This window comes from Clytia hemisphaerica, unplaced genomic scaffold (genome assembly GCF_902728285.1).
Source record: "Clytia hemisphaerica strain Z4C2 unplaced genomic scaffold, Clytia hemisphaerica genome assembly, whole genome shotgun sequence".
Classification (NCBI taxonomy): Eukaryota; Metazoa; Cnidaria; class Hydrozoa; order Leptothecata; family Clytiidae; genus Clytia; species Clytia hemisphaerica.
Window position 1 is genome coordinate 44,767 of NW_027103595.1, and position 9,040 is coordinate 53,806.

Here is a 9,040-nt window from a genome sequence, read left to right on the forward strand (position 1 = left end):
TCAGGTACCTTATGCCCCAAGGGTCCCAAAAAACCAAAAAACGTCAATTTTTTCCAAGGGAAAGTGGGTTTATCAATCGTAAAAGGGGTTACGCACGGAGAACGAGTCTCGTGTTCGCAAAGCGAAAGGATTCTATAGACGTCTCAAGCCCACACTAGTTATGTAAGAAGAGGTGAAGAATATCGTACTCTTTTTCCGAAATCCCAAACCCCAAAGAAATTCCGAAAATCCAGAATTCCATAAATCTAAAAATTACAACTTAAAACGGATCAAAACTCAAAATACTGTGAATCTTGTGACGAGGACGTCATTTTGGCCCTGAATGTCGTCACCGAAAGGGTAATAAATTTTTAACATTACTGAAATGAAATCGATTTCTAATTGATGATCCGATAGATTCTATCGATGATTACCAAATCCAATGAAGACTCAATAAGTAATAGTTATCGCACGACTTTGAGTGCAATACGAGAAATATTTTACGAGCGAGGCGAGCCTTTTAATTAAACGTAAAATTTAATAGATTTAATCTATTTACAGAAAGTTATTAAAGGAAGCCAAAATGGGCTCTTCCAGAAAAAATCCGTTCATGGGGGGTGGAGGATATATTATTTTTTTCATGATTTACCCCTGGACATTTTGATTTTTGACCCCCTGGACACGGGTTATACCCCTGGACAAACATCAAATCAACCCCGTGGACACAAAAAATTACCCCTGGACATTAGAATTTACCCCCTGGACATTGCAATTTTTTGGCATTTTTTCAATACCCTGGACAATTCATCCTCCACCCCCCATGAACAGATTTTTTCTGGAAGAGCCCAATTCCCGAGTTCAAAAAATAAAAATAACTCGGATAGTTAAAGGAAGCACAATTTTCCGAGTTAGAAAATAAATAATAACTCGGAAAGCTAAAGGAAGCAAAAATTCCAAAGTTATAAAAAATGGAAAATAACTTCCGGGTCTCTTTAATTTCGAATGTTTTTGTTCGAAAATCTTGCTAGATTCGAATTTTAAATTCGAACAAAAACATTCGATCGAAGTTCCCGCCGAAATTATGCACATCAAAATAAAGAAAGATTTTGTCGATCCAGAAGCTTCAAAATAATTGCAGCAGCTGTGAAATTATTATACATTACAGTATACACAGAAAAAGAAGATGTATTGTATTTTTCGATTGAAAAGAAATTTTTCATTATTGCGTTTCTCTATCAGACCCCTATCAGATTGATAACACTTTTCGATGTTTTTCTTTTGATGCATAGATGAGAAAATGCATACTGGTTTAAGCTATGAATAGTCTGCTGAAACAACATTTTTGCAACAAAAACTAATTGGGGCGAACTTCTCAACTTTCAACTATCGTCAAGCTGTAAACGTGTCGAATTTTCGAAGTAAAGTGTTGATTGTTGAAGAATTGATGCTGAAAAGTCAAAGACACAGTTTTGTGGAGGATTGGGAGAGACACAAGAGACTTTTTACAAAAGCCCCTCGTTACCTGGTTTAATCAAAGACATTGAAATTCCCTCGTTTTGTTATGGAAAATATTCTTGACAAGTATTAAAGAATTTCAAGTTTTTATGCATGCATTGATAAAAAACTGTTTGGTTTTCACGAACGAATAGTGCCGATAGCTGAATTTATTTGCTATATGGGTCGCGTCACGTGGTTGTCGAGTAGTTTTTTATAATTTCTATATATTTCATCGGATTTAATTTCACTCACTTTTTGGAAAGAATGGAGTAAGAGCTCATCAAAAAATAGTTTTTTTTTTACGTTTTTCCATTATTTATTCCGAAAGTTCAGTTCTTTTCGGCTGTTTTGTTTTGATTTCCTCACGCTGCTTACCCAAATGTTAACCAATTTTTATTTAAAGTCGTCCTAAGGCCTCATAACACCCCTCTTCTCTCATTGCATTCTCGATAAATTTTCCGATCCAAAGAGGGGTTAGCCATTTCCAAACTCCTTTCCAATCTCGAGTTATCGCATTTTTTTGTTTTGATGACGTCATCAACTGAAAATGGCTAAAGATTCAGCCAAATTTGAAAATCGTGCTCAAGCGTTATAAACTCTTCAATCTCATTCACCATAAAATTCCCGATAGAATGAGGGGTCAACGACCTCCCAACTCCTTTCCAATCTCACGTTATTGCATTTTTTTGTTTTGATGACGTCATCAACTGAAAATGGCTAAAAATTCAGCCAAATTTTGAAGTCCTACTCAAGCCTTATAAACCTTCCCATCTCATTCCCCATAAAGTTCTCGATCTAATGAGGGGTCAACGACCTCTCAACTCTTCTTCAAACTCGAGATATCGCATTTTGAAGTTTTTCCCAAACCCGTGACGTCAGTGGGTCCCTTTACCCCTAATGTTGTCAACGGTCAATTCGCGAATTTTGAAATTTTTGCGGTCAACAGGTACCTTATGCCCCAAGGATCCTAGCCTGTACCAGACGACCACGGCTTTTTCCTCGACACCGTATCGTCTGTAACTTTTTACATTTATTCCCCCAGAGATTCGTGGGGGAATAAAAATCCTCGGCTTCAAGCCAAAGGACCGTAGCTTTTGACTGCAGCAAAAACTCTACCAATAAAATTTGTCACCGCGAAGGAGTGTTTTTGTAAACAAAGCTCAAAAACAGAAGCGGGAAGAGTAGGAACTGATGTTTTGCTACATTTCGAACGAAAACATTCGAAAATATGTGACTTTAGAAACATTCTAAAACGTACCAAGAGAGTTCGAAATGTTGCAGAATGTTGTGTTTATATTTATTTTGTGCTTTGAACTTTGAAATTTGAAGAGTCACTCTTCAAAAAGTTTTTGGAATGGCTAGTCACTAGTTGTCTAGAATTATCCAGAAATTAATAGATACGAATTTATAAAGGGAAAGAGCAGAAAGATGACTACAAGAAACTTTCTCTGGAGCACTGCTTATGTTGGATTATTTTTGTTACATAAAGACTTTAATTTTGGTAAAATGGGCAAAGATTGACGAATGGTTTTATGAATAGAATTTGTCGAAGAATGGACAGTGGTGTGGTGAGACACACAAATTAATCAAACATATCTGTATGTTGGAATGATAGTGGTTGGATTTTTGTTAAAGATTGCTCCATGGATCATCCCTGCTTCCAACAAACTTGGAAGTACATGAGTATATACTTAGGCTCCTTGTTTTTGTTACCAAAATAAAGCACTATTTTTTCATTTCGAAAGATTTGAGTAACATTGTTTTTAAGTCAGATCGTTTCTATCGTGGACATTTCTATTTCTATTCAGACAGTGGACATACAGAATGCATGGTAGTGTATTTCATAATGAGAAATGTTAACAAAGAGAATATATGTTACTTACGTGGGTGGTGTGGTGGCAAGCACAATTCGAGAGGCCCACCAAATACTTTTGATGATATCATGAGGAAATGTGGCTGATGGTCTACAGCTGGATTATTTTATTTATAATTTTTAACAGAATAATCCTCGAGATAGGAGACCTTTAAAAGATACCTTTTCTTTCCTTTTGTGGATTCTACCGGAAACCACTGAGTATAGAAATAATTATTTGAAAGTTTCGAAATAATCAAAACATGTTTCAGCTTGATATATGCGAAGTACAAATCCAGAAATCAAAGTAAATCTTATTTATATATTTTATACTTTTTTTACTCTTTTCAAGGGAATTTTGCATATTTTTTTACAAAGTGGTAGGAATCTTTTGTCGTTTTAGGTGCATAATTTTTTTTTTTTAATTCTTGTATTCCTCTGTTTTTATGTATGGTGGTAAGCTTTATATTTTCTATTTCAAAAAATTTGAGCAATTTATTTTCAATGCTTTTATTGATAGAGTAGGGTTGTTACTTTATCTGCTTTTTACTTTTTAGGCAGTGAAATTTTATAAACAACACTAAATACATTTTTTGTTGTGTTTAATTTTTGTAACATTTTGTACAATCAACACAGCGACACACCTCACAATACTTAAAAAAAGTTCTGCAATAAGTCTCAACATTCAATTTTTTCTTTTCCTTTCCACCCGCCCTTCTTTGTTTATGTTTTCGGCCGCCATCTTTTTTCGTCGCTAGTGACGTCGAATTTTATAAAAAAAACACGGCGTCGATAAATTCGGTCAAGTTCTCCATCGTAGACGCGAAAGTGGTAACAAGTGATAGACCAACAGAGTGATAAAAAAATCGCGTGTTGGGATAGAGATAGGCTACAAGGATCCCAAAAAACCAAAAAACGTCAATTTTTTCCAAGGGAAAGTGGGTTTTGCGAAAGATCGACACTGCAACGACTTCTCTTAAAAACGCTAATTTTCACGAAATTTTCAAAGTTGAACCATTCCAGAGGCTAAACATGTTGGAATAGCGGCTAGACGAAAAAAATCGTGAAAAAAAACTGAATTTCCATTTTTAGGACCCGCATATCATTGAAATTTTGTAAATTTTGCTTACGCGCATGCGTTTGCCAAAAGAGTCGCACTCCGCTCGCTAACGCTCGCTCCGTGCGTAATAAATTAGCGAAAGATTGACACTGCAACGACTTCTTCTCAAAAAACGCTAATTTTCACGAAATTTTCAAAGTTGAAACATTCCAGAGGCTAAACATGGTGGAATAGCGGCTAGACGGAAAAAAAGGTGAATTTCCATTTTTAGCGCCCGCATATCATTGAAATTTTGTTAATTTTGCTTACGCGCATGCGTTTGCCAAAAGAGTCGCACTCCGCTCGCTAACGCTCGCTCCGTGCGTAATTATTGAGTGCTGAAAATGCATTTTTAGCACCAATCATATGAAGAGTCTTGATGTTGGTAATCTGCACAGGTGATATTGTAATTGCCCAGATGATGTTTGTATTTCTGTTGGTGGAACAGTTCAAAAAAGCTTGCAGCTATGTACCTAGGCAATGGTACAACAAATTGAAATTTCCAACAGAAATAGAACAGATAATTTTTTGTTTCATCATTGTACGGGCATTTACCTTACGCATTTTCTTTTTCTGTTCTGAATAATAATGAGACACTTCACTCGCCATACGCTCAAATGATTTCCATTTGTGGCGGGGCTCTGAGTCCAGAATCAATGTTCAAATTCACACTGCAGAGCACTATTCTGAAGTTAAAAATTATTTGATGAATGGTTTTAAAATCACAAAAAATGGAAGTCCAGAATATTTCAATGTTATTCCTATTCTTTGTGCTGACTTATCCTTCGTTTAAGAGGTTCTAGGTAAATGATTTTGTACAAGCATGTTTGGTTTTATGTATTGTAAGAAAAACATCTCAAAATGAGATGAGGACAAAGTACAACCCACATCAGCACAATCAATAGAGGAGATGAAATTGTTTGGAGAAGAGGCCATCAAAGTTCTTGGAGAAAACCCATTTTACGAGTCCAGACAGTCTATAGAATTCCGGCAAAGCCATTTTGGACAGTATGTAAGTACGTTTTTCATAAGCGTAGCGAGATATCCTGCAAAATTTGTGGATGAGAGTGGTTTTTACGACACTGTAATTATTTTCTTTGTTTTATCAAAAGATAATGGATATGTCACAAACGTCTGCACTCCCTCATAAATTTTGTAGGGTATCTCGCTACGCCTTTGTTTTTGTTAGCTTTGAAAATTACCTAACCTTTAGTTTTTGAAGCAAAATTAGTTATGACCATTTTTACGGTAACATTGGGTAAATTCCATCATATCGTGAAGAATTCTGTTATCACAACCACCTCTTTCTAGTTATTTTTTACTCAAAATTGTTAATATACTGATACTTTTTTGTAAAATACAGGTTCCACTCCTCTTTGATCTATCATTTTTCTCATTCACTTTTTTACCGTTTTAAGATTTACACTGTGACACGATTATGAATTTCGGTTATATTCATAAGAGGACAAAAGTATGACATCTGGTAGAAGACCACAGTGATTTGTAAGAATTGTAAGAATTTAAGCATTTTCAAACTTGGATGTGCAAGCTATTTCCTCATCATAATGTGTCATAAAATGTTTACTGCGATCATGGTCACGTAATATTTACGAATTCCACAAATCCCACGAATTTTCAAAACCACAAACAATTTGGAAGTGTTCTAAGTTAGGTTGGAATGGTTGAATTTTAACTCTGAGTTTTAACGCTACAGACCTTAGGATTTGAGGATCTAAAAGTTCAAAAATGGTCCACAAGGCTCAGAATATAGCCTGGAACCCGTGCTAAATTGAAATATGAGATTAACTTAAGGAGATGGCAAACGATAGATTTTGACCATCATTGTTCTTCTGGTAGTCCGCGTGAAAAATTGGTACGCATTTTCTATATCACAGCTTGTATTTTAAGGAAAGCCTTAAGATGTATTTCTAACAGTGTTTGGTGTTATTGACCATTGTAGATTATTGAACCTTCCCAATTAGGAATACATAGCCCAAAAGCTATTCTTATGGTTTAGCCTAGGGGTAGGAGGGGTGGAGTTAAGAGGTTTGCAGGATGAGGGGTATGTGTCGCCGGACTTTTTGTGGTCAGGTCCTTGTAGCAAGAGGGACCAAAACGAACCCTTAGAGGAAATTAAAATAAACGGAGAAAAAACCCGAATTTTTGTGAATCTTTTTTACCCTTTTTGGGACTATTTTATAGAAATTTAGGCTTTTGAGAGTTATGCTAAGGAATTTGAGCTGTTCTTGCAACCCTTAAAAAAACTGGAATTAGATTATGTAGTTTTTATGACTAGTGAGATTTTGAAGATCCAAAATAAGGAACCCCTTAAGAAGGGCGGCACATATCCGCCCTCTTTTTGCCTAGGTATCCCCTGGGATTCAATTACATTTAACAAATAGCCCAAAAGCAACTTTCTCGCCCGAACTTCAAATTTCGACGAAAAACGAGGAAATAACCAAAATTCTCAATATATTTTGACGCAGATTGTAGTTGAAATCAGGAGGCTATAAAAAGTGCCTAATGTATCGATAAAAAGTTTGCAACACAGGATATGATAAATTCCCTTTTTCTTCTTCATCTTATCATCTAGTTTATGAAATTAGTTTTTTTTGGTATACAGTATGTGGGGTCAGGCCTGATCTGGATCATCTCTTCAACGGTGTAATATCACGATTCATGAAAATTGAAACACAATATGGGAGAAGACAATCGGATATAGTTTTGTTTTAACATTCTCTTTCTTTGGTAAGAACAGGACCCTACAATTGACTAATTCTCGAATTTTACTGTGTCCCCCGTCCGTGTTCGAGGTATGGCGTTACTCTATTAAGGGCTATGACCATACTGTATTTTTCATATTTGCCATACATAAAATATAGATTATGCGGGTTGTAACCATCAATCGACTCCGTTTTAGAACCGTAAATTGCTACCAGTAAATGATAAATTTTTGATAAATATTTCAGTCGTTTGTATACAAGTACAAGTATACCCTACGATTTTATAAAAAAAAGTAGACAAGAATCAATTTAGTACTTTCAGTTTCATCTTTTACGAATCATCAGCTAAGCTACAAGTTTATAGGTGAACTAAACTTCACTGCTCGTATAACCGAATATAATGTCCTGAAAATTGAGAAAAATCATTTCATTTCCTTAAACGTTAGAGACATTTAAAGTTGATCAATTTTAAGATTAGTACATTTTGAATTATTTTGAAAAATTTCTAAAATAACCATCTTGCGGTTTTCCTCCCTTCCCCTGTTTGTTTTATTCCCAGCTCTCCCTCGTTAGTTCCTCACAGGGGCGGAACAATTTCGGTTGTCCGCCCTCTGTCTTATGTTCCCGCCTCATTGCTCGCATTAGAAACTAGTATTTCTCATCAATTTTTCCTCAACAAAAACGACAACTGTAAATATTGTATTAAAGATGTTTTATTTTTTTTTCTTCTATATACCATATTTATGGTGATTAAAGAGAAATTAAAAAAAAAAAATATCCCCGACGTTTACTAGCCTCCAAAGACACAATTTCTCCAGGTAGTATAAGCTCTTTCATCTCTTCGTCTTCCAAGTCCAATACCCATACATCTTCTATCGCACGATAATGAAAAATAGCAATATAGAGGCAGTTTTCTTCATAGTTTCGATAGCTAGCTGTCAACACCGAATGTCTACAATATTTTGCTTTGTTAACTTCTTCGTTAAATTCTGCTAGCGTGTCGTAAATGGTAACAAATATATTTCTTAGTGGTCCAAGTGTAAGTTTTACATAGTTCGATACCATAACACCGCAAACCAAATATTGGCGTAATTTGTTCAACCTCTTACTCCAGTATTTTGGATAAATTGTATTTCTGTATCTCCTGGAAGCTTTTTCGAGGTTGTCTAGGTAGGAATAATCTTCAATCTCATCGGAAAAATCGTCCACAAAAATATCCCAAGAGAGCTAGGCCAACTATTCCTGGATCTGAAAATCTAAAAATTACGATAAAAAAACTTGACGAAGAAGAAAATAAAGACGTTCGCAGAAGAATGAACATTTCAACTTTTCAACAACAAGTTTTATTTTTATTAAAAAAAAAAAAAAAAATGTTCGAGGCCAACTATTGAAAAAAAAGAAGAAAAAAAAGAAGACGGAATGTTGTGGAAGACTTTATTAAAAGTGGTAAGTAAATATTTTGTCTTCAAGATCAAGATCTCGATTTTCATTCAAGACAAGGAAGTAAAATGATAAAGACACCTCTGTCTCACAGCCCCGATGGAACTTTTTTTTTACTCAGTGGGGATAAAAATTCCTTTTGAAATCCTGATGGGGATAGAAATTTCAAAGTCAGGTTTATACTAGTAGCTAAGGCTAAATATAAATGTTTGCACAAAGAATTTTTGGGATTTCATCTTTTTCATCATCTGTGAGACACGCTAAAACTTTTTTCTCGGGACAGGGGTGTCGCATTCAGACTTTTTCGTCTTAATTTCTACACCCTTGTGGGAAAATATTCTTAAATTTCAGCACCGCTGGGAAAAGGACTTTGACTTTTTTTAATGTTTTTAAATCTACAGTATAAACAACTCTAACGAATGACTATGTATTCTGTAGTATTAGGCGAAT